Genomic DNA, 26,164 nt, shown 5'->3' on the forward strand with positions numbered 1-26,164 from the left:
CGGCGGGCACTATACTCCCTATACTTGGGCAGCTTTACTCCCAATACTGGGGGAACTATACTAGCTATACTGGGGCAGCTATACTCCCTATACTGGGACAACTATACTGCCTATACTGGGGCAGCTATACTCCCTATACTGGGGGAACTATACTAGCTATACTGGGGCAGCTATACTAGCTATACTGGGGCAGCTATACTCCCTATACTGGGGCAACTATACCTAGATACCCTATATTTGTACCTGGCTACCTACATACCTATACTCTCCAAATTGTTTTGGCGCTGCACCCAACCCTCATACTTCACAGCAGTGGATGGTATTTAAAGGAACGTGCGTTGCTATTTAAGCAACGTGTGTAACTAAGTAAGGCACGCTATGCTGCAAGGAGCCCCTTAAGTTCCAGGGGCTGCGCGGAGCACAGGGCAGGCCGCCAGCGGAAAGCGAAGCCCAAAGCAGGGGTGTGTCTCGCCTGTATGCTGGTGGGGCCACTGCAGAGGCTTCCCCCAACTGAGGTAATTATCTGTTTAGCCTCAGAAGTCTTTCCCCTTTGAATTTGATACAGAGTTTCAGTTAAAGCTTTAGAGTTAACCTGTGGCTTAAAAAGCAAACAAAAAAAACGGCCTCCTTAGTATAGGTGATCAGGTGCTCCCCATCCCCCTCCCCCTTAGTATAGGTAGTAAGGAGCTGCCCCCCTTAGTATAGACTGTCGGAAGCTGTCCCCCCTTGTTTCCCCCTTAGTATAGTAGTCAGGTGCTGCCCCCCCCGTCACATCCTGTCCCCTTCACTGTAGCACTGGATGCCAGATGCATATTCTATCCTATCTACACCCCACCCACCCAGCAGAGCCAGAGCTGGGGTGGATGTCCTTGTTCTTCCCCCCCCCCCTCACCCCACCGTAGAGCAGCGGGGAGCACTTTGATTTCTGATGGAAATCAATCAATCAAAAATTAGGATTGGGCATCTTGTTGGGGTTAGCAGTCTTTGGCATTATCGATCACAGTAATTAAATCTGCTGAGGAATGTCTCATAGTGCGTGGCTACTAGGGATAAGCTTTTCGAATTCCTCATAATAACTGAGGCCAGTTACAAGGCTTGGAAGCATTGAACCAATGAGAGAATCTCTATCGTACCACAGAAATTGGATTACCACAGAATTTTTAAACCAATCGGAAGATTTGGTAGTCGTTAAGTAGTGGTAGTCGTTGGTAGTATTAAGCTGAGTTCTAGCTACCCAACAGGTCCAGCAACATCCCCTTGACAATGAGCGTTCAGCGACTGCTCTTCCTGCTTGCGACGTCAAACAACAGACACGAAGGGAAGTCAGGTGATGGAGTTACTTTGTTCAGAGACGTTTGGAATCTTAAAGGTCCGCTGTGACGGTTGTTATTGGCACGTGTCCCTAAACGTTGTTCGTGTGCTCGCATGCCAGTATCGACGTTGTGAGATAGTGAAAAAAAATCACCAGTCATCAGGAAAATCATCGGGAAAATCATATGATGCATATGAGCATTTACTTTTTACAGATCGTATCACACCTTTCTAAAATTCCTACTTTTTGTTGACCCCTTGCTCAACACTCTGTGAAGACAAAAGAAATGTTGTAAAATACACAGTCCTCCATTCCAATGAAACTGTGTGACGTTCATCGTTAAAAAAGGGGAGTCGGGCAGCTTGCTAGAAAGAGTTACAGAGTTCAGCTGGGTAGGGTTGAGGATCAAAGGCCAAAAAAGACTCTTGTGGGGTATCCTTTCATAGCTCAGTGGCCATCAAGTTCCCCCTTTTTAGCCTCACTGCACCTCAGTCCAGAGCAAAAAAAAAAGCAACAAGGGCAAGAGTGCTATCTCCCACTTTCCATTCCATCTACTAGGTCATTGGAGAAGAACTAAAGTCAGTAGCGACCCTTATTGGCAGCAGCCCACTACTTTGTTTGAAGACAAAGTGCTTTGTATTTGACTTAATACCTCTAGCGACCTGTTTTGTCTGCTTCCACTTTTGGGAGTCTGATTACTTTTTACAGATTGTATCACACCTTTCTAAAATTCCTACTTTTGGTTGACCCCTTGCTCAACACTCTGTGAAGACAAAAGAAATGTTGTAAAATACACAGTCCTCCATTCCAATGAAACTGTGTGGCGTTCATCGTTAACGCTGACATCGCAGTTCCGCTCATCCGCCCGCGTCTCTTGTGCAGTTGTGTATAGATGGGGGATTAGCTCAAATGGTAGAGCACTCGCTTAGCATGTGAGAAGTAGTGGGATCGATGCCTGCATCCTCCACACGCATGCTTTTCCATCTTGAACCCCAGAGACAAACACTCATTTTCTGCACCTTCCGCTCGCTAGGAATGAGGATCAAAGGCTGGCAAAACCTTAGCTGGGGTATCCTTCGATAGCTCAGCTGGTAGAGCGGAGGACTGAAGATTGACAAAATGTTGAAAAAACTGTAATCCTTAGGTTGCTGGTTCGATTCTGGCTCGAAGGAACTTTTACGTCACGTTGATAACACACCGTCTTTCTTGTTGACCCTTTCCCGTTTGCATCCCATGATACAGCAGCGTCTTCCTTACTCCACCGCTTTAGTGGAAAACGGCCCACATCTCTGGCAAACCATTTTTGGGCTTCTACCTGCCAGGGTAATTACCTATTACTATTACCCTGACTCAATTAAAAAAGGGGAGTCGGGCAGCTTGCTAGAAAGAGTTACAGAGTTCAGCTGGGTAGGGTTGAGGATCAAAGGCCAAAAAAGACTCTTGTGGGGTATCCTTTCATAGCTCAGTGGCCATCAAGTTCCCCCTTTTTAGCCTCACTGCACCTCAGTCCAGAGCAAAAAAAAAAAGCAACAAGGGCAAGAGTGCTATCTCCCACTTTCCATTCCATCTACTAGGTCATTGGAGAAGAACTAAAGTCAGTAGCGACCCTTATTGGCAGCAGCCCACTACTTTGTTTGAAGACAAAGTGCTTTGTATTTGACTTAATACCTCTAGCGACCTGTTTTGTCTGCTTCCACTTTTGGGAGTCTGATTACTTTTTACAGATTGTATCACACCTTTCTAAAATTCCTACTTTTGGTTGACCCTTTGCTCAACACTCTGTGAAGACAAAAGAAATGTTGTAAAATACACAATCCTCCATTCCAATGAAACTGTGTGGCGTTCATCGTTAACTCTGACATCGCAGTTCTGCTCATCCGCCCGCGTCTCTTGAGCAGATGTGTATAGATGGGGGATTAGCTCAAATGGTAGAGCGCTCGCTTAGCATGCGAGAGGTAGCGGGATCGATGCCCGCATCCTCCACACACATGCTTTTCCATCTTGAACCCCAGAGACAAACACTCATTTTCTGCACCTTCCGCTCGCTAGGAATGAGGATCAAAGGCTGGCAAAACCTTCGCTGGGGAATCCTTCGATAGCTCAGCTGGTAGAGCAGAGGACTGTAGATTGACAAAATGTTGAGAAAACTGTAATCCTTAGGTCGCTGGTTCGATTCCGGCTCAAAGAACTTTTACGTCACGTTGATAACACACCGTCTTTCTTGTTGACCCTTTCCCGTTTGCATCCCATGATACAACAGCGTCTTCTTTACTCCACCGCTTTAGTGGAAAACGGCCCACATCTCTGGCAAACCATTTTTGGGCTTCTACCTGCCAGGGTAATTACCTATTACTGTTACCATGACTCAATTAAAAAAGGGGAGTCGGGCAGCTTGCTAGAAAGAGTTACAGAGTTCAGCTGGGTAGGGTTGAGGATCAAAGGCCAAAAAAGACTCTTGTGGGGTATCCTTTCATAGCTCAGTGGCCATCAAGTTCCCCCTTTTTAGCCTCACTGCACCTCAGTCCAGAGCAAAAAAAAAAGCAACAAGGGCAAGAGTGCTATCTCCCACTTTCCATTCCATCTACTAGGTCATTGGAGAAGAACTAAAGTCAGTAGCGACCCTTATTGGCAGCAGCCCACTACTTTGTTTGAAGACAAAGTGCTTTGTATTTGACTTAATACCTCTAGCGACCCGTTTTGTCTGCTTCCACTTTTTGGAGTCTGATTACTTTTTACAGATTGTATCACACCTTTCTAAAATTCCTACTTTTTGTTGACCCCTTGCTCAACACTCTGTGAAGACAAAAGAAATGTTGTAAAATGCACAGTCCTCCATTCCAATGAAACTGTCTGGCGTTCATCGTTAACTCTGACATCGCAGTTCCGCTCATCCGCCCACGTCTCTTGCGCAGTTGTGCATAGATGGGGGATTAGCTCAAATGGTAGAGCTCTCGCTTAGCATGCGAGAGGTAGCGGGATCGATGCCCGCATCCTCCACACGCATGCTTTTCCATCTTGAACCCCAGAGACAAACACTCATTTTCTGCACCTTCCGCTCGCTAGGAATGAAGATCAAAGGCTGGCAAAACCTTTGCTGGGGTATCCTTCGATAGCTCAGATGGTAGAGCGGAGGACTGTAGATTGACAAATTGTTAAGAAAACTGTAATCCTTAGGTCGCTGGTTCGATTCCGGCTCGAAGAAACTTTTACGTCACGTTGATAACACACCGTCTTTCTTGTTGACCCTTTCCCGTTTGCATCCCATGATACAACAGCGTCTTCCTTACTCCACCGCTTTAGTGGAAAACGGCCCACATCTCTGGCAAACCATTTTTGGGCTTCTACCTGCCAGGGTAATTACCTATTACTGTTACCCTGACTCAATTAAAAAAGGGGAGTCGGGCAGCTTGCTAGAAAGAGTTACAGAGTTCAGCTGGGTAGGGTTGAGGATCAAAGGCCAAAAAAGACTCTTGTGGGGTATCCTTTCATAGCTCAGTGGCCATCAAGTTCCCCCTTTTTAGCCTCACTGCACCTCAGTCCAGAGCAAAAAAAAGCAACAAGGGCAAGAGTGCTATCTCCCACTTTCCATTCCATCTACTAGGTAATTGGAGAAGAACTAAAGTCAGTAGCGACCCTTATTGGCAGCAGCCCACTACATTGTTTGAAGACAAAGTGCTTTGTATTTGACTTAATATCTCTAGCGACCTGTTTTGTCTGCTTCCACTTTTGAGAGTCTGATTACTTTTTACAGATTGTATCACACCTTTCTAAAATTCCTACTTTTGGTTGACCCCTTGCTCAACACTCTGTGAAGACAAAAGAAATGTTGTAAAATACACAGTCCTCCATTCCAATGAAACTGTGTGGCGTTCATCGTTAACTCTGACATCGCAGTTCCGCTCATCCGCCCGCGTCTCTTGCACAGTTGTGTATAGATGGGGGATTAGCTCAAATGGTAAAGTGCTCACTTAGCATGCGAGAGGTAGCGGGATCGATGCCCGCATCCTCCACACACATGCTTTTCCATCTTTTACCCCAGAGACAAACACTCATTTTCTGCACCTTCCGCTCGCTAGGAATGAGGATCAAAGGCTGGCAAAACCTTAGCTGGGGTATCCTTCGATAGCTCAGCTGTTAGAGCGGAGGACTGTAGATTGACAAAATGTTGAGAAAACTGTAATCCTTAGGTCGCTGGTTCGATTCCGGCTAGAAGGAACTTTTACGTCACGTTGATAACACACCGTCTTTCTTGTTGACCCTTTCCCGTTTGCATCCCATGATACAACAGCGTCTTCCTTACTCCACCGCTTTAGTGGAAAACGGCCCACATCTCTGGCAAACCATTTTTGGGCTTCTACCTGCCAGGGTAATTACCTATTACTGTTACCCTGACTCAATTAAAAAAGGGGAGTCGGGCAGCTTGCTAGAAAGAGTTACAGAGTTCAGCTGGGTAGGGTTGAGGATCAAAGGCCAAAAAAGACTCTTGTGGGGTATCCTTTCATAGCTCAGTGGCCATCAAGTTCCCCCTTTTTCGCCTCACTGCACCTCAGTCCAGAGCACAAAAAAAAGCAACAAGGGCAAGAGTGCTATCTCCCACTTTCCATTCCATCTACTAGGTCATTGGAGAAGAACTAAAGTCAGTAGCGACCCTTATTGGCAGCAGCCCACTACTTTGTTTGAAGACAAAGTGCTTTGTATTTGACTTAATACCTCTAGCTACCTGTTTTGTCTGCTTCCACTTTTGGGAGTCTGATTACTTTTTACAGATTGTATCACACCTTTCTAAAATTCCTACTTTTGGTTGACCCTTTGCTCAACACTCTGTGAAGACAAAAGAAATGTTGTAAAATACACAATCCTCCATTCCAATGAAACTGTGTGGCGTTCATCGTTAACTCTGACATCGCAGTTCCGCTCATCCGCCCGCGTCTCTTGAGCAGTTGTGTATAGATGGGGGATTAGCTCAAATGGTAGAGCGCTCGCTTAGCATGCGAGAGGTAGTGGGATCGATGCCCGCATCCTCCACACACATGCTTTTCCATCTTGAACCCCAGAGACAAACACTCATTTTCTGCACCTTCCGCTCGCTAGGAATGAGGATCAAAGGCTGGCAAAACCTAAGCTGGGGTATCCTTTGATAGCTCAGCTGGTAGAGCGGAGGACTGTAGATTGACAAAATGTTGAGAAAACTGTAATCCTTAGGTCGCTGGTTCGATTCCGGCTCGAAGGAACTTTTACGTCACGTTGATAACACACCGTCTTTCTTGTTGACCCTTTCCCGTTTGCATCCCATGATACAGCAGCGTCTTCCTTACTCCACCGCTTTAGTGGAAAACGGCCCACATCTCTGGCAAACCATTTTTGGGCTTCTACCTGCCAGGGTAATTACCTATTACTGTTACCCTGACTCAATTAAAAAAGGGGAGTCGGGCAGCTTGCTAGAAAGAGTTACAGAGTTCAGCTGGGTAGGGTTGAGGATCAAAGGCCAAAAAAGACTCTTGTGGGGTATCCTTTCATAGCTCAGTGGCCATCAAGTTCCCCCTTTTTAGCCTCACTGCACCTCAGTCCAGAGCAAAAAAAAAAAGCAACAAGGGCAAGAGTGCTATCTCCCACTTTCCATTCCATCTACTAGGTCATTGGAGAAGAACTAAAGTCAGTAGCGACCCTTATTGGCAGCAGCCCACTACTTTGTTTGAAGACAAAGTGCTTTGTATTTGACTTAATACCTCTAGCGACCTGTTTTGTCTGCTTCCACTTTTGGGAGTCTGATTACTTTTTACAGATTGTATCACACCTTTCTAAAATTCCTACTTTTGGTTGACCCTTTGCTCAACACTCTGTGAAGACAAAAGAAATGTTGTAAAATACACAATCCTCCATTCCAATGAAACTGTGTGGCGTTCATCGTTAACTCTGACATCGCAGTTCTGCTCATCCGCCCGCGTCTCTTGAGCAGATGTGTATAGATGGGGGATTAGCTCAAATGGTAGAGCGCTCGCTTAGCATGCGAGAGGTAGCGGGATCGATGCCCGCATCCTCCACACACATGCTTTTCCATCTTGAACCCCAGAGACAAACACTCATTTTCTGCACCTTCCGCTCGCTAGGAATGAGGATCAAAGGCTGGCAAAACCTTCGCTGGGGAATCCTTCGATAGCTCAGCTGGTAGAGCAGAGGACTGTAGATTGACAAAATGTTGAGAAAACTGTAATCCTTAGGTCGCTGGTTCGATTCTGGCTCAAAGAACTTTTACGTCACGTTGATAACACACCGTCTTTCTTGTTGACCCTTTCCCGTTTGCATCCCATGATACAACAGCGTCTTCTTTACTCCACCGCTTTAGTGGAAAACGGCCCACATCTCTGGCAAACCATTTTTGGGCTTCTACCTGCCAGGGTAATTACCTATTACTGTTACCATGACTCAATTAAAAAAGGGGAGTCGGGCAGCTTGCTAGAAAGAGTTACAGAGTTCAGCTGGGTAGGGTTGAGGATCAAAGGCCAAAAAAGACTCTTGTGGGGTATCCTTTCATAGCTCAGTGGCCATCAAGTTCCCCCTTTTTAGCCTCACTGCACCTCAGTCCAGAGCAAAAAAAAAAGCAACAAGGGCAAGAGTGCTATCTCCCACTTTCCATTCCATCTACTAGGTCATTGGAGAAGAACTAAAGTCAGTAGCGACCCTTATTGGCAGCAGCCCACTACTTTGTTTGAAGACAAAGTGCTTTGTATTTGACTTAATACCTCTAGCGACCCGTTTTGTCTGCTTCCACTTTTTGGAGTCTGATTACTTTTTACAGATTGTATCACACCTTTCTAAAATTCCTACTTTTTGTTGACCCCTTGCTCAACACTCTGTGAAGACAAAAGAAATGTTGTAAAATACACAGTCCTCCATTCCAATGAAACTGTGTGGCGTTCATCGTTAACTCTGACATCGCAGTTCCGCTCATCCGCCCACGTCTCTTGCGCAGTTGTGTATAGATGGGGGATTAGCTCAAATGGTAGAGCTCTCGCTTAGCATGCGAGAGGTAGCGGGATCGATGCCCGCATCCTCCACACGCATGCTTTTCCATCTTGAACCCCAGAGACAAACACTCATTTTCTGCACCTTCCGCTCGCTAGGAATGAAGATCAAAGGCTGGCAAAACCTTTGCTGGGGTATCCTTCGATAGCTCAGCTGGTAGAGCGGAGGACTGTAGATTGACAAAATGTTAAGAAAACTGTAATCCTTAGGTCGCTGGTTCGATTCCGGCTCGAAGAAACTTTTACGTCACGTTGATAACACACCGTCTTTCTTGTTGACCCTTTCCCGTTTGCATCCCATGATACAACAGCGTCTTCCTTACTCCACCGCTTTAGTGGAAAACGGCCCACATCTCTGGCAAACCATTTTTGGGCTTCTACCTGCCAGGGTAATTACCTATTACTGTTACCCTGACTCAATTAAAAAAGGGGAGTCGGGCAGCTTGCTAGAAAGAGTTACAGAGTTCAGCTGGGTAGGGTTGAGGATCAAAGGCCAAAAAAGACTCTTGTGGGGTATCCTTTCATAGCTCAGTGGCCATCAAGTTCCCCCTTTTTAGCCTCACTGCACCTCAGTCCAGAGCAAAAAAAAGCAACAAGGGCAAGAGTGCTATCTCCCACTTTCCATTCCATCTACTAGGTAATTGGAGAAGAACTAAAGTCAGTAGCGACCCTTATTGGCAGCAGCCCACTACATTGTTTGAAGACAAAGTGCTTTGTATTTGACTTAATATCTCTAGCGACCTGTTTTGTCTGCTTCCACTTTTGGGAGTCTGATTACTTTTTACAGATTGTATCACACCTTTCTAAAGTTCCTACTTTTGGTTGACCCCTTGCTCAACACTCTGTGAAGACAAAAGAAATGTTGTAAAATACACAGTCCTCCATTCCAATGAAACTGTGTGGCGTTCATCGTTAACTCTGACATCGCAGTTCCGCTCATCCGCCCGCGTCTCTTGCACAGTTGTGTATAGATGGGGGATTAGCTCAAATGGTAAAGTGCTCACTTAGCATGCGAGAGGTAGCGGGATCGATGCCCGCATCCTCCACACACATGCTTTTCCATCTTTTACCCCAGAGACAAACACTCATTTTCTGCACCTTCCGCTCGCTAGGAATGAGGATCAAAGGCTGGCAAAACCTTAGCTGGGGTATCCTTCGATAGCTCAGCTGTTAGAGCGGAGGACTTTAGATTGACAAAATGTTGAGAAAACTGTAATCCTTAGGTCGCTGGTTCGATTCCGGCTAGAAGGAACTTTTACGTCACGTTGATAACACACCGTCTTTCTTGTTGACCCTTTCCCGTTTGCATCCCATGATACAACAGCGTCTTCCTTACTCCACCGCTTTAGTGGAAAACGGCCCACATCTCTGGCAAACCATTTTTGGGCTTCTACCTGCCAGGGTAATTACCTATTACTGTTACCCTGACTCAATTAAAAAAGGGGAGTCGGGCAGCTTGCTAGAAAGAGTTACAGAGTTCAGCTGGGTAGGGTTGAGGATCAAAGGCCAAAAAAGACTCTTGTGGGGTATCCTTTCATAGCTCAGTGGCCATCAAGTTCCCCCTTTTTAGCCTCACTGCACCTCAGTCCAGAGCACAAAAAAAAAGCAACAAGGGCAAGAGTGCTATCTCCCACTTTCCATTCCATCTACTAGGTCATTGGAGAAGAACTAAAGTCAGTAGCGACCCTTATTGGCAGCAGCCCACTACTTTGTTTGAAGACAAAGTGCTTTGTATTTGACTTAATACCTCTAGCGACCCGTTTTGTCTGCTTCCACTTTTGGGAGTCTGATTACTTTTTACCGGTTGTATCACACCTTTCTAAAATTCCTACTTTTTGTTGACCCCTTGCTCAACACTCTGTGAAGACAAAAGAAATGTTGTAAAATACACAGTCCTCCATTCCAATGAAACTGTGTCGTTCCATCGTTAACTCTGACATCGCAGTTCCGCTCATCCGCCCGCGTCTCTTGCGCAGATGTGTGTAGATGGGGGATTAGCTCAAATGGTAGAGCACTCGCTTAGCATGCGAGAGGTAGCGGGATCGATGCCCGCATCCTCCACACACATGCTTTTCCATCTTGAACCCCAGAGACAAACACTCATTTTCTGCACCTTCCGCTCGCTAGGAATGAGGATCAAAGGCTGGCAAAACCTTAGCTGGGGTATCCTTCGATAGCTCAGCTGGTAGAGCGGAGGACTGTAGATTGACAGTAGAGAAAACTGTAATCCTTAGGTCGCTGGTTCGATTCCGGCTAGAAGGAACTTTTACGTCACGTTGATAACACACCGTCTTTCTTGTTGACCCTTTCCCGTTTGCATCCCATGATACAACAGCGTCTTCCTTACTCCACCGCTTTAGTGGAAAACGGCCCACATCTCTGGCAAACCATTTTTGGGCTTCTACCTGCCAGGGTAATTACCTATTACTGTTACCCTGACTCAATTAAAAAAGGGGAGTCGGGCAGCTTGCTAGAAAGAGTTACAGAGTTCAGCTGGGTAGGGTTGAGGATCAAAGGCCAAAAAAGACTCTTGTGGGGTATCCTTTCATAGCTCAGTGGCCATCAAGTTCCCCCTTTTTAGCCTCACTGCACCTCAGTCCAGAGCACAAAAAAAAAGCAACAAGGGCAAGAGTGCTATCTCCCACTTTCCATTCCATCTACTAGGTCATTGGAGAAGAACTAAAGTCAGTAGCGACCCTTATTGGCAGCAGCCCACTACTTTGTTTGAAGACAAAGTGCTTTGTATTTGACTTAATACCTCTAGCGACCCGTTTTGTCTGCTTCCACTTTTGGGAGTCTGATTACTTTTTACCGGTTGTATCACACCTTTCTAAAATTCCTACTTTTTGTTGACCCCTTGCTCAACACTCTGTTAAGACAAAAGAAATGTTGTAAAATACACAGTCCTCCATTCCAATGAAACTGTGTGGCGTTCCATCGTTAACTCTGACATCGCAGTTCCGCTCATCCACCCGCGTCTCTTGCACAGATGTGTATAGATGGGGGATTAGCTCAAATGGTAGAGTGCTCGCTTAGCATGCGAGAGGTAGCGGGATCGATGCCCGCATCCTCCACACACATGCTTTTCCATCTTGAACCCCAGAGACAAACACTCATTTTCTGCACCTTCCGCTCGCTAGGAATGAGGATCAAAGGCTGGCAAAACCTTAGCTGGGCTATCCTTCGATAGCTCAGCTGGTAGAGCGGAGGACTGTAAATTGACAAAATGTTGAGAAAACTGAAATCCTTAGGTCGCTGGTTCGATTCTGGCTCGAAGCAACTTTTACGTCACGTTGATAACACACCGTCTTTCTTGTTGACCCTTTCCCGTTTGCATCCCATGATACAACAGCGTCTTCCTTACTCCACCGCTTTAGTGGAAAACGGCCCACATCTCTGGCAAACCATTTTTGGGCTTCTACCTGCCAGGGTAATTACCTATTACTGTTACCCTGACTCAATTAAAAAAGGGGAGTCGGGCAGCTTGCTAGAAAGAGTTACAGAGTTCAGCTGGGTAGGGTTGAGGATCAAAGGCCAAAAAAGACTCTTGTGGGGTATCCTTTCATAGCTCAGTGGCCATCAAGTTCCCCCTTTTTAGCCTCACTGCGCCTCAGTCCAGAGCACAAAAAAAAGCAACAAGGGCAAGAGTGCTATCTCCCACTTTCCATTCCATCTACTAGGTCATTGGAGAAGAACTAAAGTCAGTAGCGACCCTTATTGGCAGCAGCCCACTACTTTGTTTGAAGACAAAGTGCTTTGTATTTGACTTAATACCTCTAGCGACCCGTTTTGTCTGCTTCCACTTTTGGGAGTCTGATTACTTTTTACCGGTTGTATCACACCTTTCTAAAATTCCTACTTTTTGTTGACCCCTTGCTCAACACTCTGTGAAGACAAAAGAAATGTTGTAAAATACACAGTCCTCCATTCCAATGAAACTGTGTGGCGTTCCATCGTTAACTCTGACATCGCAGTTCCGCTCATCCACCCGCGTCTCTTGCGCAGATGTGTATAGATGGGGGATTAGCTCAAATGGTAGAGCGCTCGCTTAGCATGCGAGAGGTAGCGGGATCGATGCCCGCATCCTCCACACACATGCTTTTCCATCTTGAACCCCAGAGACAAACACTCATTTTCTGCACCTTCCGCTCGCTAGGAATGAGGATCAAAGGCTGGCAAAACCTTAGCTGGGCTATCCTTCGATAGCTCAGCTGGTAGAGCGGAGGACTGTAGATTGACAAAATGTTGAGAAAACTGTAATCCTTAGGTCGCTGGTTCGATTCCGGCTCAAAGGAACTTTTACGTCACGTTGATAACACACCGTCTTTCTTGTTGACCCTTTCCCGTTTGCATCCCATGATACAACAGCGTCTTCCTTACTCCACCGCTTTAGTGGAAAACGGCCCACATCTCTGGCAAACCATTTTTGGGCTTCTACCTGCCAGGGTAATTACCTATTACTGTTACCCTGACTCAATTAAAAAAGGGGAGTCGGGCAGCTTGCTAGAAAGAGTTACAGAGTTCAGCTGGGTAGGGTTGAGGATCAAAGGCCAAAAAAGACTCTTGTGGGGTATCCTTTCATAGCTCAGTGGCCATCAAGTTCCCCCTTTTTAGCCTCACTGCACCTCAGTCCAGAGCACAAAAAATAAGCAACAAGGGCAAGAGTGCTATCTCCCACTTTCCATTCCATCTACTAGGTCATTGGAGAAGAACTAAAGTCAGTAGCGACCCTTATTGGCAGCAGCCCACTACTTTGTTTGAAGACAAAGTGCTTTGTATTTGACTTAATACCTCTAGCGACCCGTTTTGTCTGCTTCCACTTTTGGGAGTCTGATTACTTTTTACCGGTTGTATCACACCTTTCTAAAATTCCTACTTTTTGTTGACCCCTTGCTCAACACTCTGTGAAGACAAAAGAAATGTTGTAAAATACACAGTCCTCCATTCCAATGAAACTGTGTGGCGTTCCATCGTTAACTCTGACATCGCAGTTCCGCTCATCCACCCGCGTCTCTTGCGCAGATGTGTATAGATGGGGGATTAGCTCAAATGGTAGAGCGCTCGCTTAGCATGCGAGAGGTAGCGGGATCGATGCCCGCATCCTCCACACACATGCTTTTCCATCTTGAACCCCAGAGACAAACACTCATTTTCTGCACCTTCCGCTCGCTAGGAATGAGGATCAAAGGCTGGCAAAACCTTAGCTGGGCTATCCTTCGATAGCTCAGCTGGTAGAGCGGAGGACTGTAGATTGACAAAATGTTGAGAAAACTGTAATCCTTAGGTCGCTGGTTCGATTCCGGCTCGAAGGAACTTTTACGTCACGTTGATAACACACCGTCTTTCTTGTTGACCCTTTCCCGTTTGCATCCCATGATACAACAGCGTCTTCCTTACTCCACCGCTTTAGTGGAAAACGGCCCACATCTCTGGCAAACCATTTTTGGGCTTCTACCTGCCAGGGTAATTACCTATTACTGTTACCCTGACTCAATTAAAAAAGGGGAGTCGGGCAGCTTGCTAGAAAGAGTTACAGAGTTCAGCTGGGTAGGGTTGAGGATCAAAGGCCAAAAAAGACTCTTGTGGGGTATCCTTTCATAGCTCAGTGGCCATCAAGTTCCCCCTTTTTAGCCTCACTGCACCTCAGTCCAGAGCACAAAAAATAAGCAACAAGGGCAAGAGTGCTTTCTCCCACTTTCCATTCCATCTACTAGGTCATTGGAGAAGAACTAAAGTCAGTAGCGACCCTTATTGGCAGCAGCCCACTACTTTGTTTGAAGACAAAGTGCTTTGTATTTGACTTAATACCTCTAGCGACCCGTTTTGTCTGCTTCCACTTTTGGGAGTCTGATTACTTTTTACCGGTTGTATCACACCTTTCTAAAATTCCTACTTTTTGTTGACCCCTTGCTCAACACTCTGTGAAGACAAAAGAAATGTTGTAAAATACACAGTCCTCCATTCCAATGAAACTGTGTGGCGTTCCATCGTTAACTCTGACATCGCAGTTCCGCTCATCCACCCGCGTCTCTTGCACAGATGTGTATAGATGGGGGATTAGCTCAAATGGTAGAGTGCTCGCTTAGCATGCGAGAGGTAGTGGGATCGATGCCCGCATCCTCCACACACATGCTTTTCCATCTTGAACCCCAGAGACAAACACTCATTTTCTGCACCTTCCGCTCGCTAGGAATGAGGATCAAAGGCTGGCAAAACCTTAGCTGGGCTATCCTTTGATAGCTCAGCTGGTAGAGCGGAGGACTGTAGATTGACAAAATGTTGAGAAAACTGCAATCCTTAGGTCGCTGGTTCGATTCTGGCTCGAAGGAACTTTTACGTCACGTTGATAACACACCGTCTTTCTTGTTGACCCTTTCCCGTTTGCATCCCATGATACAACAGCGTCTTCCTTACTCCACCGCTTTAGTGGAAAACGGCCCACATCTCTGGCAAACCATTTTTGGGCTTCTACCTGCCAGGGTAATTACCTATTACTGTTACCCTGACTCAATTAAAAAAGGGGAGTCGGGCAGCTTGCTAGAAAGAGTTACAGAGTTCAGCTGGGTAGGGTTGAGGATCAAAGGCCAAAAAAGACTCTTGTGGGGTATCCTTTCATAGCTCAGTGGCCATCAAGTTCCCCCTTTTTAGCCTCACTGCACCTCAGTCCAGAGCACAAAAAAAAGCAACAAGGGCAAGAGTGCTATCTCCCACTTTCCATTCCATCTACTAGGTCATTGGAGAAGAACTAAAGTCAGTAGCGACCCTTATTGGCAGCAGCCCACTACTTTGTTTGAAGACAAAGTGCTTTGTATTTGACTTAATACCTCTAGCGACCCGTTTTGTCTGCTTCCACTTTTGGGAGTCTGATTACTTTTTACCGGTTGTATCACACCTTTCTAAAATTCCTACTTTTTGTTGACCCCTTGCTCAACACTCTGTGAAGACAAAAGAAATGTTGTAAAATACACAGTCCTCCATTCCAATGAAACTGTGTGGCGTTCCATCGTTAACTCTGACATCGCAGTTCCGCTCATCCACCCGCTTCTCTTGCGCAGATGTGTATAGATGGGGGATTAGCTCAAATGGTAGAGCGCTCGCTTAGCATGCGAGAGGTAGCGGGATCGATGCCCGCATCCTCCACACACATGCTTTTCCATCTTGAACCCCAGAGACAAACACTCATTTTCTGCACCTTCCGCTCGCCTGGAATGAGGATCAAAGGCTGGCAAAACCTTAGCTTGGGTATCCTTCGATAGCTCAGCTGGTAGAGCGGAGGACTGTAGAATGACAAAATGTTGAGAAAACTGTAATCCTTAGGTCGCTGGTTCGATTCCGGCTCGAAGGAACTTTTACGTCACGTTGATAACACACCGTCTTTCTTGTTGACCCTTTCCCGTTTGCATCCCATGATACAACAGCGTCTTCCTTACTCCACCGCTTTAGTGGAAAACGGCCCACATCTCTGGCAAACCATTTTTGGGCTTCTACCTGCCAGGGTAATTACCTATTACTGTTACCCTGACTCAATTAAAAAAGGGGAGTCGGGCAGCTTGCTAGAAAGAGTTACAGAGTTCAGCTGGGTAGGGTTGAGGATCAAAGGCCAAAAAAGACTCTTGTGGGGTATCCTTTCATAGCTCAGTGGCCATCAAGTTCCCCCTTTTTAGCCTCACTGCACCTCAGTCCAGAGCACAAAAAAAAAGCAACAAGGGCAAGAGTGCTATCTCCCACTTTCCATTCCATCTACTAGGTCATTGGAGAAGAACTAAAGTCAGTAGCGACCCTTATTGGCAGCAGCCCACTACTTTGTTTGAAGACAAAGTGCTTTGTATTTGACTTAATACCTCTAGCGACCCATTTTGTCTGCTTCCACTTTTGGGAGTCTGATTACTTTTTACCGGTTGTATCACACCTTTCTAAAATTCCTACTTTTTGTTGACCCCTTGCTCAACACTCTGTGAAGACAAAAGAAATGTTGTAAAATACACAGTCCTCCATTCCAATGAAACTGTGTGGCGTTCCATCGTTAACTCTGACATCGCAGTTCCGCTCATCCACCCGCGTCTCTTGCGCAGATGTGTATAGATGGGGGATTAGCTCAAATGGTAGAGCGCTTGCTTAGCATGCGAGAGGTAGCGGGATCGATGCCCGCATCCTCCACACACATGCTTTTCCATCTTGAACCCCAGAGACAAACACTCATTTTCTGCACCTTCCGCTCGCTAGGAATGAGGATCAAAGGCTGGCAAAACCTTAGCTGGGCTATCCTTCGATAGCTCAGCTGGTAGAGCGGAGAACTGTAGATTGACAAAATGTTGAGAAAACTGTAATCCTTAGGTTGCTGGTTCGATTCCGGCTCGAAGGAACTTTTACGTCACGTTGATAACACACCGTCTTTCTTGTTGACCCTTTCCCGTTTGCATCCCATGATACAACAGCGTCTTCCTTACTCCACCGCTTTAGGGGAAAACGGCCCACATCTCTGGCAAACCATTTTTGGGCTTCTACCTGCCAGGGTAATTACCTATTACTGTTACCCTGACTCAATTAAAAAAGGGGAGTCGGGCAGCTTGCTAGAAAGAGTTACAGAGTTCAGCTGGGTAGGGTTGAGGATCAAAGGCCAAAAAAGACTCTTGTGGGGTATCCTTTCATAGCTCAGTGGCCATCAAGTTCCCCCTTTTTAGCCTCACTGCACCTCAGTCCAGAGCACAAAAAAAAAGCAACAAGGGCAAGAGTGCTATCTCCCACTTTCCATTCCATCTACTAGGTCATTGGAGAAGAACTAAAGTCAGTAGCGACCCTTATTGGCAGCAGCCCACTACTTTGTTTGAAGACAAAGTGCTTTGTATTTGACTTAATACCTCTAGCGACCCGTTTTGTCTGCTTCCACTTTTGGGAGTCTGATTACTTTTTACCGGTTGTATCACACCTTTCTAAAATTCCTACTTTTTGTTGACCCCTTGCTCAACACTCTGTGAAGACAAAAGAAATGTTGTAAAATACACAGTCCTCCATTCCAATGAAACTGTGTGGCGTTCCATCGTTAACTCTGACATCGCAGTTCCGCTCATCCGCCCGCGTCTCTTGCGCAGATGTGTATAGATGGGGGATTAGCTCAAACGGTAGAGCGCTCGCTTAGCATGCGAGAGGTAGCGGGATCGATGCCCGCATCCTCCACACACATGCTTTTCTATCTTGAACCCCAGATACAAACACTCATTTTCTGCACCTTCCGCTCGCTAGGAATGAGGATCAAAGGCTGGCAAAACCTTAGCTGGGGTATCCTTCGATAGCTCAGCTGGTAGAGCGGAGGACTGTAGATTGACAAAATGTTGAGAAAACTGTAATCCTTAGGTCGCTGGTTCGATTCCGGCTCGGAGGAACTTTTATGTCACGTTGATAACACACCGTCTTTCTTGTTGACCCTTTCCCGTTTGCATCCCATGATACAACAGCGTCTTCCTTACTCCACCGCTTTAGTGGAAAACGGCCCACATCTCTGGCAAACCATTTTTGGGCTTCTACCTGCCAGGGTAATTACCTATTACTGTTACCCTGACTCAATTAAAAAAGGGGAGTCGGGCAGCTTGCTAGAAAGAGTTACAGAGTTCAGCTGGGTAGGGTTGAGGATCAAAGGCCAAAAAAGACTCTTGTGGGGTATCCTTTCATAGCTCAGTGGCCATCAAGTTCCCCCTTTTTAGCCTCACTGCACCTCAGTCCAGAGCACAAAAAAAAAGCAACAAGGGCAAGAGTGCTATCTCCCACTTTCCATTCCATCTACTAGGTCATTGGAGAAGAACTAAAGTCCGTAGCGACCCTTATTGGCAGCAGCCCACTACTTTGTTTGAAGACAAAGTGCTTTGTATTTGACTTAATACCTCTAGCAACCCATTTTGTCTGCTTCCACTTTTGGGAGTCTGATTACTTTTTACCGGTTGTATCACACCTTTCTAAAATTCCTACTTTTTGTTGACCCCTTGCTCAACACTCTGTGAAGACAAAAGAAATGTTGTAAAATACACAGTCCTCCATTCCAATGAAACTGTGTGGCGTTCCATCGTTAACTCTGACATCGCAGTTCCGCTCATCCACCCGCGTCTCTTGCGCAGATGTGTATAGATGGGGGATTAGCTCAAATGGTAGAGCGCTCGCTTAGCATGCGAGAGGTAGCGGGATCGATGCCCGCATCCTCCACACACATGCTTTTCCATCTTGAACCCCAGAGACAAACACTCATTTTCTGCACCTTCCGCTCGCTAGGAATGAGGATCAAAGGCTGGCAAAACCTTAGCTGGGCTATCCTTCGATAGCTCAGCTGGTAGAGCGGAGAACTGTAGATTGACAAAATGTTGAGAAAACTGTAATCCTTAGGTCGCTGGTTCGATTCCGGCTCGAAGGAACTTTTACGTCACGTTGATAACACACCATCTTTCTTGTTGACCCTTTCCCGTTTGCATCCCATGATACAACAGCGTCTTCCTTACTCCACCGCTTTAGTGGAAAACGGCCCACATCTCTGGCAAACCATTTTTGGGCTTCTACCTGCCAGGGTAATTACCTATTACTGTTACCCTGACTCAATTAAAAAAGGGGAGTCGGGCAGCTTGCTAGAAAGAGTTACAGAGTTCAGCTGGGTAGGGTTGAGGATCAAAGGCCAAAAAAGACTCTTGTGGGGTATCCTTTCATAGCTCAGTGGCCATCAAGTTCCCCCTTTTTAGCCTCACTGCACCTCAGTCCAGAGCACAAAAAAAAAGCAACAAGGGCAAGAGTGCTATCTCCCACTTTCCATTCCATCTACTAGGTCATTGGAGAAGAACTAAAGTCAGTAGCGACCCTTATTGGCAGCAGCCCACTACTTTGTTTGAAGACAAAGTGCTTTGTATTTGACTTAATACCTCTAGCGACCCGTTTTGTCTGCTTCCACTTTTGGGAGTCTGATTACTTTTTACCGGTTGTATCACACCTTTCTAAAATTCCTACTTTTTGTTGACCCCTTGCTCAACACTCTGTGAAGACAAAAGAAATGTTGTAAAATACACAGTCCTCCATTCCAATGAAACTGTGTGGCGTTCCATCGTTAACTCTGACATCGCAGTTCCGCTCATCCACCCGCGTCTCTTGCACAGATGTGTATAGATGGGGGATTAGCTCAAATGGTAGAGTGCTCGCTTAGCATGCGAGAGGTAGCGGGATCGATGCCCGCATCCTCCACACACATGCTTTTCCATCTTGAACCCCAGAGACAAACACTCATTTTCTGCACCTTCCGCTCGCTAGGAATGAGGATCAAAGGCTGGCAAAACCTTAGCTGGGCTATCCTTCGATAGCTCAGCTGGTAGAGCAGAGGACTGTAGATTGACAAAATGTTGAGAAAACTGTAATCCTTAGGTCGCTGGTTCGATTCTGGCTCGAAGGAACTTTTACGTCACGTTGATAACACACCGTCTTTCTTGTTGACCCTTTCCCGTTTGCATCCCATGATACAACAGCGTCTTCCTTACTCCACCGCTTTAGTGGAAAACGGCCCACATCTCTGGCAAACCATTTTTGGGCTTCTACCTGCCAGGGTAATTACCTATTACTGTTACCCTGACTCAATTAAAAAAGGGGAGTCGGGCAGCTTGCTAGAAAGAGTTACAGAGTTCAGCTGGGTAGGGTTGAGGATCAAAGGCCAAAAAAGACTCTTGTGGGGTATCCTTTCATAGCTCAGTGGCCATCAAGTTCCCCCTTTTTAGCCTCACTGCACCTCAGTCCAGAGCACAAAAAAAAGCAACAAGGGCAAGAGTGCTATCTCCCACTTTCCATTCCATCTACTAGGTCATTGGAGAAGAACTAAAGTCAGTAGCGACCCTTATTGGCAGCAGCCCACTACTTTGTTTGAAGACAAAGTGCTTTGTATTTGACTTAATACCTCTAGCGACCCGTTTTGTCTGCTTCCACTTTTGGGAGTCTGATTACTTTTTACCGGTTGTATCACACCTTTCTAAAATTCCTACTTTTTGTTGACCCCTTGCTCAACACTCTGTGAAGACAAAAGAAATGTTGTAAAATACACAGTCCTCCATTCCAATGAAACTGTGTGGCGTTCCATCGTTAACTCTGACATCGCAGTTCCGCTCATCCACCCGCGTCTCTTGCGCAGATGTGTATAGATGGGGGATTAGCTCAAATGGTAGAGCGCTCGCTTAGCATGCGAGAGGTAGCGGGATCGATGCCCGCATCCTCCACACACATGCTTTTCCATCTTGAACCCCAGAGACAAACACTCATTTTCTGCACCTTCCGCTCGCTAGGAATGAGGATCAAAGGCTGGCAAAACCTTAGCTGGACTATCCTTCGATAGCTCAGCTGGTAGAGCGGAGGACTGTAGATTGACAAAATGTTGAGAAAACTGTAATCCTTAGGTCGCTGGTTCGATTCCGGCTCGAAGGAACTTTTACGTCACGTTGATAACACACCGTCTTTCTTGTTGACCCTTTCCCGTTTGCATCCCATGATACAACAGCGTCTTCCTTACTCCACCGCTTTAGTGGAAAACGGCCCACATCTCTGGCAAACCATTTTTGGGCTTCTACCTGCCAGGGTAATTACCTATTACTGTTACCCTGACTCAATTAAAAAAGGGGAGTCGGGCAGCTTGCTAGAAAGAGTTACAGAGTTCAGCTGGGTAGGGTTGAGGATCAAAGGCCAAAAAAGACTCTTGTGGGGTATCCTTTCATAGCTCAGTGGCCATCAAGTTCCCCCTTTTTAGCCTCACTGCACCTCAGTCCAGAGCACAAAAAATAAGCAACAAGGGCAAGAGTGCTATCTCCCACTTTCCATTCCATCTACTAGGTCATTGGAGAAGAACTAAAGTCAGTAGCGACCCTTATTGGCAGCAGCCCACTACTTTGTTTGAAGACAAAGTGCTTTGTATTTGACTTAATACCTCTAGCGACCCGTTTTGTCTGCTTCCACTTTTGGGAGTCTGATTACTTTTTACCGGTTGTATCACACCTTTCTAAAATTCCTACTTTTTGTTGACCCCTTGCTCAACACTCTGTGAAGACAAAAGAAATGTTGTAAAATACACAGTCCTCCATTCCAATGAAACTGTGTGGCGTTCCATCGTTAACTCTGACATCGCAGTTCCGCTCATCCACCCGCGTCTCTTGCACAGATGTGTATAGATGGGGGATTAGCTCAAATGGTAGAGTGCTCGCTTAGCATGTGAGAGGTAGTGGGATCGATGCCCGCATCCTCCACACACATGCTTTTCCATCTTGAACCCCAGAGACAAACACTCATTTTCTGCACCTTCCGCTCGCTAGGAATGAGGATCAAAGGCTGGCAAAACCTTAGCTGGGCTATCCTTCGATAGCTCAGCTGGTAGAGCGGAGGACTGTAGATTGACAAAATGTTGAGAAAACTGTAATCCTTAGGTCGCTGGTTCGATTCTGGCTCGAAGGAACTTTTACGTCACGTTGATAACACACCGTCTTTCTTGTTGACCCTTTCCCGTTTGCATCCCATGATACAACAGCGTCTTCCTTACTCCACCGCTTTAGTGGAAAACGGCCCACATCTCTGGCAAACCATTTTTGGGCTTCTACCTGCCAGGGTAATTACCTATTACTGTTACCCTGACTCAATTAAAAAAGGGGAGTCGGGCAGCTTGCTAGAAAGAGTTACAGAGTTCAGCTGGGTAGGGTTGAGGATCAAAGGCCAAAAAAGACTCTTGTGGGGTATCCTTTCATAGCTCAGTGGCCATCAAGTTCCCCCTTTTTAGCCTCACTGCACCTCAGTCCAGAGCACAAAAAAAAGCAACAAGGGCAAGAGTGCTATCTCCCACTTTCCATTCCATCTACTAGGTCATTGGAGAAGAACTAAAGTCAGTAGCGACCCTTATTGGCAGCAGCCCACTACTTTGTTTGAAGACAAAGTGCTTTGTATTTGACTTAATACCTCTAGCGACCCGTTTTGTCTGCTTCCACTTTTGGGAGTCTGATTACTTTTTACCGGTTGTATCACACCTTTCTAAAATTCCTACTTTTTGTTGACCCCTTGCTCAACACTCTGTGAAGACAAAAGAAATGTTGTAAAATACACAGTCCTCCATTCCAATGAAACTGTGTGGCGTTCCATCGTTAACTCTGACATCGCAGTTCCGCTCATCCACCCGCGTCTCTTCCGCAGATGTGTTTAGATGGGGGATTAGCTCAAATGGTAGAGCGCTCGCTTAGCATGCGAGAGGTAGCGGGATCGATGCCCGCATCCTCCACACACATGCTTTTCCATCTTGAACCCCAGAGACAAACATTCATTTTCTGCACCTTCCGCTCGCTAGGAATGAGGATCAAAGGCTGGCAAAACCTTAGCTGGGGTATCCTTCGATAGCTCAGCTGGTAGAGCAGAGGACTGTAGATTGACAAAATGTTGAGAAAACTGTAATCCTTAGGTCGCTGGTTCGATTCCGGCTCGAAGGAACTTTTACGTCACGTTGATAACACACCGTCTTTCTTGTTGACCCTTTCCCGTTTGCATCCCATGATACAACAGCGTCTTCCTTACTCCACCGCTTTAGTGGAAAACGGCCCACATCTCTGGCAAACCATTTTTGGGCTTCTACCTGCCAGGGTAATTACCTATTACTGTTACCCTGACTCAATTAAAAAAGGGGAGTCGGGCAGCTTGCTAGAAAGAGTTACAGAGTTCAGCTGCGTAGGGTTGAGGATCAAAGGCCAAAAAAGACTCTTGTGGGGTATCCTTTCATAGCTCAGTGGCCATCAAGTTCCCCCTTTTTAGCCTCACTGCACCTCAGTCCAGAGCACAAAAAAAAAGCAACAAGGGCAAGAGTGCTATCTCCCACTTTCCATTCCATCTACTAGGTCATTGGAGAAGAACTAAAGTCAGTAGCGACCCTTATTGGCAGCAGCCCACTACTTTGTTTGAAGACAAAGTGCTTTGTATTTGACTTAATACCTCTAGCGACCCGTTTTGTCTGCTTCCACTTTTGGGAGTCTGATTACTTTTTACCGGTTGAATCACACCTTTCTAAAATTCCTAGTTTTTGTTGACCCCTTGCTCAACACTCTGTGAAGACAAAAGAAATGTTGTAAAATACACAGTCCTCCATTCCAATGAAACTGTGTGGCGTTCCATCGTTAACTCTGACATCGCAGTTCCGCTCATCCGCCCGCGTCTCTTGCGCAGATGTGTACAGATGGGGGATTAGCTCAAATGGTAGAGCGCTCGCTTAGCATGCGAGAGGTAGCGGGATCGATGCCCGCATCCTCCACACACATGCTTTTCCATCTTGAACCCCAGAGACAAACACTCATTTTCTGCACCTTCCGCTCGCTAGGAATGAGGATCAAAGCCTGGCAAAACCTTAGCTGGTAGAGCGGAGGACTGTAGAATGACAAAATGTTGAGAAAACTGTAATCCTTAGGTCGCTGGTTCGATTCCGGCTCGAAGGAACTTTTACGTCACGTTGATAACACACCGTCTTTCTTTTTGACCCTTTCCCGTTTGCATCCCATGATACAACAGCGTCTTCCCTACTCCACCGCTTTAGTGGAAAACGGCCCACATCTCTGGCAAACCATTTTTGGGCTTCTACCTGCCAGGGTAATTACCTATTACTGTTACCCTGACTCAATTAAAAAAGGGGAGTCGGGCAGCTTGCTAGAAAGAGTTACAGAGTTCAGCTGGGTAGGGTTGAGGATCAAAGGCCAAAAAAGACTCTTGTGGGGTATCCTTTCATAGCTCAGTGGCCATCAAGTTCCCCCTTTTTAGCCTCACTGCACCTCAGTCCAGAGCACAAAAAAAAAGCAACAAGGGCAAGAGTGCTATCTCCCACTTTCCATTCCATCTACTAGGTCATTGGAGAAGAACTAAAGTCAGTAGCGACCCTTATTGGCAGCAGCCCACTACTTTGTTTGAAGACAAAGTGCTTTGTATTTGACTTAATACCTCTAGCGACCCGTTTTGTCTGCTTCCACTTTTGGGAGTCTGAATACTTTTTACCGGTTGTATCACACATTTCTAAAATTTCTACTTTTTGTTGACCCCTTGCTCAACACTCTGTGAAGACAAAAGAAATGTTGTAAAATACACAGTCCTCCATTCCAATGAAACTGTGTGGCGTTCCATCGTTAACTCTGACATCGCAGTTCCGCTCATCCGCCCGCGTCTCTTGCGCAGATGAGTATAGATGGGGGATTAGCTCAAATGGTAGAGCGCTCGCTTAGCATGCGAGAGGTAGCGGGATCGATGCCCGCATCCTCCACACACATGCTTTTCCATCTTGAACCCCAGAGACAAACACTCATTATCTGCACCTTCCGCTCGCTAGGAATGAGGATCAAAGGCTGGCAAAACCTTAGCTGGGGTATCCTTCGATAGCTCAGCTGGTAGAGCGGAGGACTGTAGATTGACAAAATGTTGAGAAAACTGTAATCCTTAGATCGCTGGTTCGATTCCGGATCGAAGGAACTTTTACGTCACGTTGATAACACACCGTCTTTCTTGTTGACCCTTTCCCGTTTGCATCCCATGATACAACAGCGTCTTCCTTACTCCACCGCTTTAGTGTAAAACGGCCCACATCTCTGGCAAACCATTTTAGGGCTTCTACCTGCCAGGGTAATTACCTATTACTGTTACCCTGACTCAATTAAAAAAGGGGAGTCGGGCAGCTTGCTAGAAAGAGTTACAGAGTTCAGCTGGGTAGGGTTGAGGATCAAAGGCCAAAAAAGACTCTTGTGGGGTATCCTTTCATAGCTCAGTGGCCATCAAGTTCCCCCTTTTTAGCCTCACTGCACCTCAGTCCAGAGCACAAAAAAAAAGCAACAAGGGCAAGAGTGCTATCTCCCACTTTCCATTCCATCTACTAGGTCATTGGAGAAGAACTAAAGTCAGTAGCGACCCTTATTGGCAGCAGCCCACTACTTTGTTTGAAGACAAAGTGCTTTGTATTTGACTTAATACCTCTAGCGACCCGTTTTGTCTGCTTCCACTTTTGGGATTTTGATTACTTTTTACCGGTTGTATCACACCTTTCTAAAATTCCTACTTTTTGTTGACCCCTTGCTCAACACTCTGTGAAGACAAAAGAAATGTTGTAAAATACACAGTCCTCCATTCCAATGAAACTGTGTGGCGTTCCATCGTTAACTCTGACATCGCAGTTCCGCTCATCCGCCCGCGTCTCTTGCGCAGATGTGTATAGATGGGGGATTAGCTCAAATTGTAGAGCGCTCGCTTAGCATGCGAGAGGTAGCGGGATCGATGCCTGCATCCTCCACACACATGCTTTTCCATCTTGAACCCCAGAGACAAACACTCATTTTCTGCACCTTCCGCTCGCTAGGAATGAGGATCAAAGGCTGGCAAAACCTTAGCTGGGGTATCCTTCGATAGCTCAGCTGGTAGAGCGGAGGACTGTAGATTGACAAAATGTTGAGAAAACTGTAATCCTTAGGTCGCTGGTTCGATTCCGGCTCGAAGGAACTTTTACGTCATGTTGATAACACACCGTCTTTCTTGTTGACCCTTTCCCGTTTGCATCCCATGATACAACAGCGTCTTCCTTACTCCACCGCTTTAGTGGAAAACGGCCCACATCTCTGGCAAACCATTTTTGGGCTTCTACCTGCCAGGGTAATTACCTATTACTGTTACCCTGACTCAATTAAAAAAGGGGAGTCGGGCAGCTTGCTAGAAAGAGTTACAGAGTTCAGCTGGGTAGGGTTGAGGATCAAAGGCCAAAAAAGACTCTTGTGGGGTATCCTTTCATAGCTCAGTGGCCATCAAGTTCCCCCTTTTTAGCCTCACTGCACCTCAGTCCAGA

The 26,164-nt window shown here is 46.3% G+C and overlaps 27 non-coding genes across 27 annotated transcripts; all 27 read left to right on the forward strand.

The window, feature by feature from the left end:
* The first annotated feature begins 2,385 nt into the window (after positions 1-2,385).
* Positions 2,386-2,484, forward strand: TRNAF-GAA (transfer RNA phenylalanine (anticodon GAA)). Its single transcript has 2 exons — positions 2,386-2,422; positions 2,449-2,484. It is a non-coding gene; the product is annotated as a tRNA-Phe (tRNA).
* A 738-nt stretch (positions 2,485-3,222) lies between these two features.
* TRNAA-AGC (transfer RNA alanine (anticodon AGC)) lies at positions 3,223-3,295 on the forward strand. The gene has a single exon. It is a non-coding gene; the product is annotated as a tRNA-Ala (tRNA).
* Positions 3,296-4,236: 941 nt separating this feature from the next.
* Positions 4,237-4,309, forward strand: TRNAA-AGC (transfer RNA alanine (anticodon AGC)). Its single transcript has one exon. It is a non-coding gene; the product is annotated as a tRNA-Ala (tRNA).
* A 1,955-nt stretch (positions 4,310-6,264) lies between these two features.
* TRNAA-AGC (transfer RNA alanine (anticodon AGC)) lies at positions 6,265-6,337 on the forward strand. The gene has a single exon. It is a non-coding gene; the product is annotated as a tRNA-Ala (tRNA).
* A 106-nt stretch (positions 6,338-6,443) lies between these two features.
* Positions 6,444-6,542, forward strand: TRNAY-GUA (transfer RNA tyrosine (anticodon GUA)). Its single transcript has 2 exons — positions 6,444-6,480; positions 6,507-6,542. It is a non-coding gene; the product is annotated as a tRNA-Tyr (tRNA).
* Positions 6,543-7,280: 738 nt separating this feature from the next.
* On the forward strand, positions 7,281-7,353 carry TRNAA-AGC (transfer RNA alanine (anticodon AGC)). Its single transcript has one exon. It is a non-coding gene; the product is annotated as a tRNA-Ala (tRNA).
* A 941-nt stretch (positions 7,354-8,294) lies between these two features.
* TRNAA-AGC (transfer RNA alanine (anticodon AGC)) lies at positions 8,295-8,367 on the forward strand. Its single transcript has one exon. It is a non-coding gene; the product is annotated as a tRNA-Ala (tRNA).
* Positions 8,368-8,473: 106 nt separating this feature from the next.
* On the forward strand, positions 8,474-8,572 carry TRNAY-GUA (transfer RNA tyrosine (anticodon GUA)). Its single transcript has 2 exons — positions 8,474-8,510; positions 8,537-8,572. It is a non-coding gene; the product is annotated as a tRNA-Tyr (tRNA).
* Positions 8,573-10,322: 1,750 nt separating this feature from the next.
* TRNAA-AGC (transfer RNA alanine (anticodon AGC)) lies at positions 10,323-10,395 on the forward strand. The gene has a single exon. It is a non-coding gene; the product is annotated as a tRNA-Ala (tRNA).
* Positions 10,396-11,335: 940 nt separating this feature from the next.
* TRNAA-AGC (transfer RNA alanine (anticodon AGC)) lies at positions 11,336-11,408 on the forward strand. Its single transcript has one exon. It is a non-coding gene; the product is annotated as a tRNA-Ala (tRNA).
* A 943-nt stretch (positions 11,409-12,351) lies between these two features.
* Positions 12,352-12,424, forward strand: TRNAA-AGC (transfer RNA alanine (anticodon AGC)). Its single transcript has one exon. It is a non-coding gene; the product is annotated as a tRNA-Ala (tRNA).
* Positions 12,425-13,368: 944 nt separating this feature from the next.
* On the forward strand, positions 13,369-13,441 carry TRNAA-AGC (transfer RNA alanine (anticodon AGC)). The gene has a single exon. It is a non-coding gene; the product is annotated as a tRNA-Ala (tRNA).
* Positions 13,442-13,547: 106 nt separating this feature from the next.
* Positions 13,548-13,646, forward strand: TRNAY-GUA (transfer RNA tyrosine (anticodon GUA)). The gene is made up of 2 exons: positions 13,548-13,584; positions 13,611-13,646. It is a non-coding gene; the product is annotated as a tRNA-Tyr (tRNA).
* Positions 13,647-15,401: 1,755 nt separating this feature from the next.
* On the forward strand, positions 15,402-15,474 carry TRNAA-AGC (transfer RNA alanine (anticodon AGC)). The gene has a single exon. It is a non-coding gene; the product is annotated as a tRNA-Ala (tRNA).
* A 106-nt stretch (positions 15,475-15,580) lies between these two features.
* On the forward strand, positions 15,581-15,679 carry TRNAY-GUA (transfer RNA tyrosine (anticodon GUA)). The gene is made up of 2 exons: positions 15,581-15,617; positions 15,644-15,679. It is a non-coding gene; the product is annotated as a tRNA-Tyr (tRNA).
* A 739-nt stretch (positions 15,680-16,418) lies between these two features.
* On the forward strand, positions 16,419-16,491 carry TRNAA-AGC (transfer RNA alanine (anticodon AGC)). The gene has a single exon. It is a non-coding gene; the product is annotated as a tRNA-Ala (tRNA).
* Positions 16,492-17,435: 944 nt separating this feature from the next.
* TRNAA-AGC (transfer RNA alanine (anticodon AGC)) lies at positions 17,436-17,508 on the forward strand. The gene has a single exon. It is a non-coding gene; the product is annotated as a tRNA-Ala (tRNA).
* Positions 17,509-17,614: 106 nt separating this feature from the next.
* Positions 17,615-17,713, forward strand: TRNAY-GUA (transfer RNA tyrosine (anticodon GUA)). The gene is made up of 2 exons: positions 17,615-17,651; positions 17,678-17,713. It is a non-coding gene; the product is annotated as a tRNA-Tyr (tRNA).
* A 739-nt stretch (positions 17,714-18,452) lies between these two features.
* TRNAA-AGC (transfer RNA alanine (anticodon AGC)) lies at positions 18,453-18,525 on the forward strand. The gene has a single exon. It is a non-coding gene; the product is annotated as a tRNA-Ala (tRNA).
* Positions 18,526-19,469: 944 nt separating this feature from the next.
* On the forward strand, positions 19,470-19,542 carry TRNAA-AGC (transfer RNA alanine (anticodon AGC)). The gene has a single exon. It is a non-coding gene; the product is annotated as a tRNA-Ala (tRNA).
* Positions 19,543-20,485: 943 nt separating this feature from the next.
* Positions 20,486-20,558, forward strand: TRNAA-AGC (transfer RNA alanine (anticodon AGC)). The gene has a single exon. It is a non-coding gene; the product is annotated as a tRNA-Ala (tRNA).
* A 106-nt stretch (positions 20,559-20,664) lies between these two features.
* On the forward strand, positions 20,665-20,763 carry TRNAY-GUA (transfer RNA tyrosine (anticodon GUA)). Its single transcript has 2 exons — positions 20,665-20,701; positions 20,728-20,763. It is a non-coding gene; the product is annotated as a tRNA-Tyr (tRNA).
* Positions 20,764-22,518: 1,755 nt separating this feature from the next.
* TRNAA-AGC (transfer RNA alanine (anticodon AGC)) lies at positions 22,519-22,591 on the forward strand. The gene has a single exon. It is a non-coding gene; the product is annotated as a tRNA-Ala (tRNA).
* Positions 22,592-22,697: 106 nt separating this feature from the next.
* On the forward strand, positions 22,698-22,796 carry TRNAY-GUA (transfer RNA tyrosine (anticodon GUA)). The gene is made up of 2 exons: positions 22,698-22,734; positions 22,761-22,796. It is a non-coding gene; the product is annotated as a tRNA-Tyr (tRNA).
* Positions 22,797-23,535: 739 nt separating this feature from the next.
* TRNAA-AGC (transfer RNA alanine (anticodon AGC)) lies at positions 23,536-23,608 on the forward strand. Its single transcript has one exon. It is a non-coding gene; the product is annotated as a tRNA-Ala (tRNA).
* Positions 23,609-24,528: 920 nt separating this feature from the next.
* TRNAA-AGC (transfer RNA alanine (anticodon AGC)) lies at positions 24,529-24,601 on the forward strand. The gene has a single exon. It is a non-coding gene; the product is annotated as a tRNA-Ala (tRNA).
* Positions 24,602-25,724: 1,123 nt separating this feature from the next.
* TRNAY-GUA (transfer RNA tyrosine (anticodon GUA)) lies at positions 25,725-25,823 on the forward strand. Its single transcript has 2 exons — positions 25,725-25,761; positions 25,788-25,823. It is a non-coding gene; the product is annotated as a tRNA-Tyr (tRNA).
* Positions 25,824-26,164: the final 341 nt, after the last annotated feature.

This window comes from Hyperolius riggenbachi, chromosome 4 (assembly GCF_040937935.1).
Source record: "Hyperolius riggenbachi isolate aHypRig1 chromosome 4, aHypRig1.pri, whole genome shotgun sequence".
Taxonomy (NCBI): Eukaryota; Metazoa; Chordata; class Amphibia; order Anura; family Hyperoliidae; genus Hyperolius; species Hyperolius riggenbachi.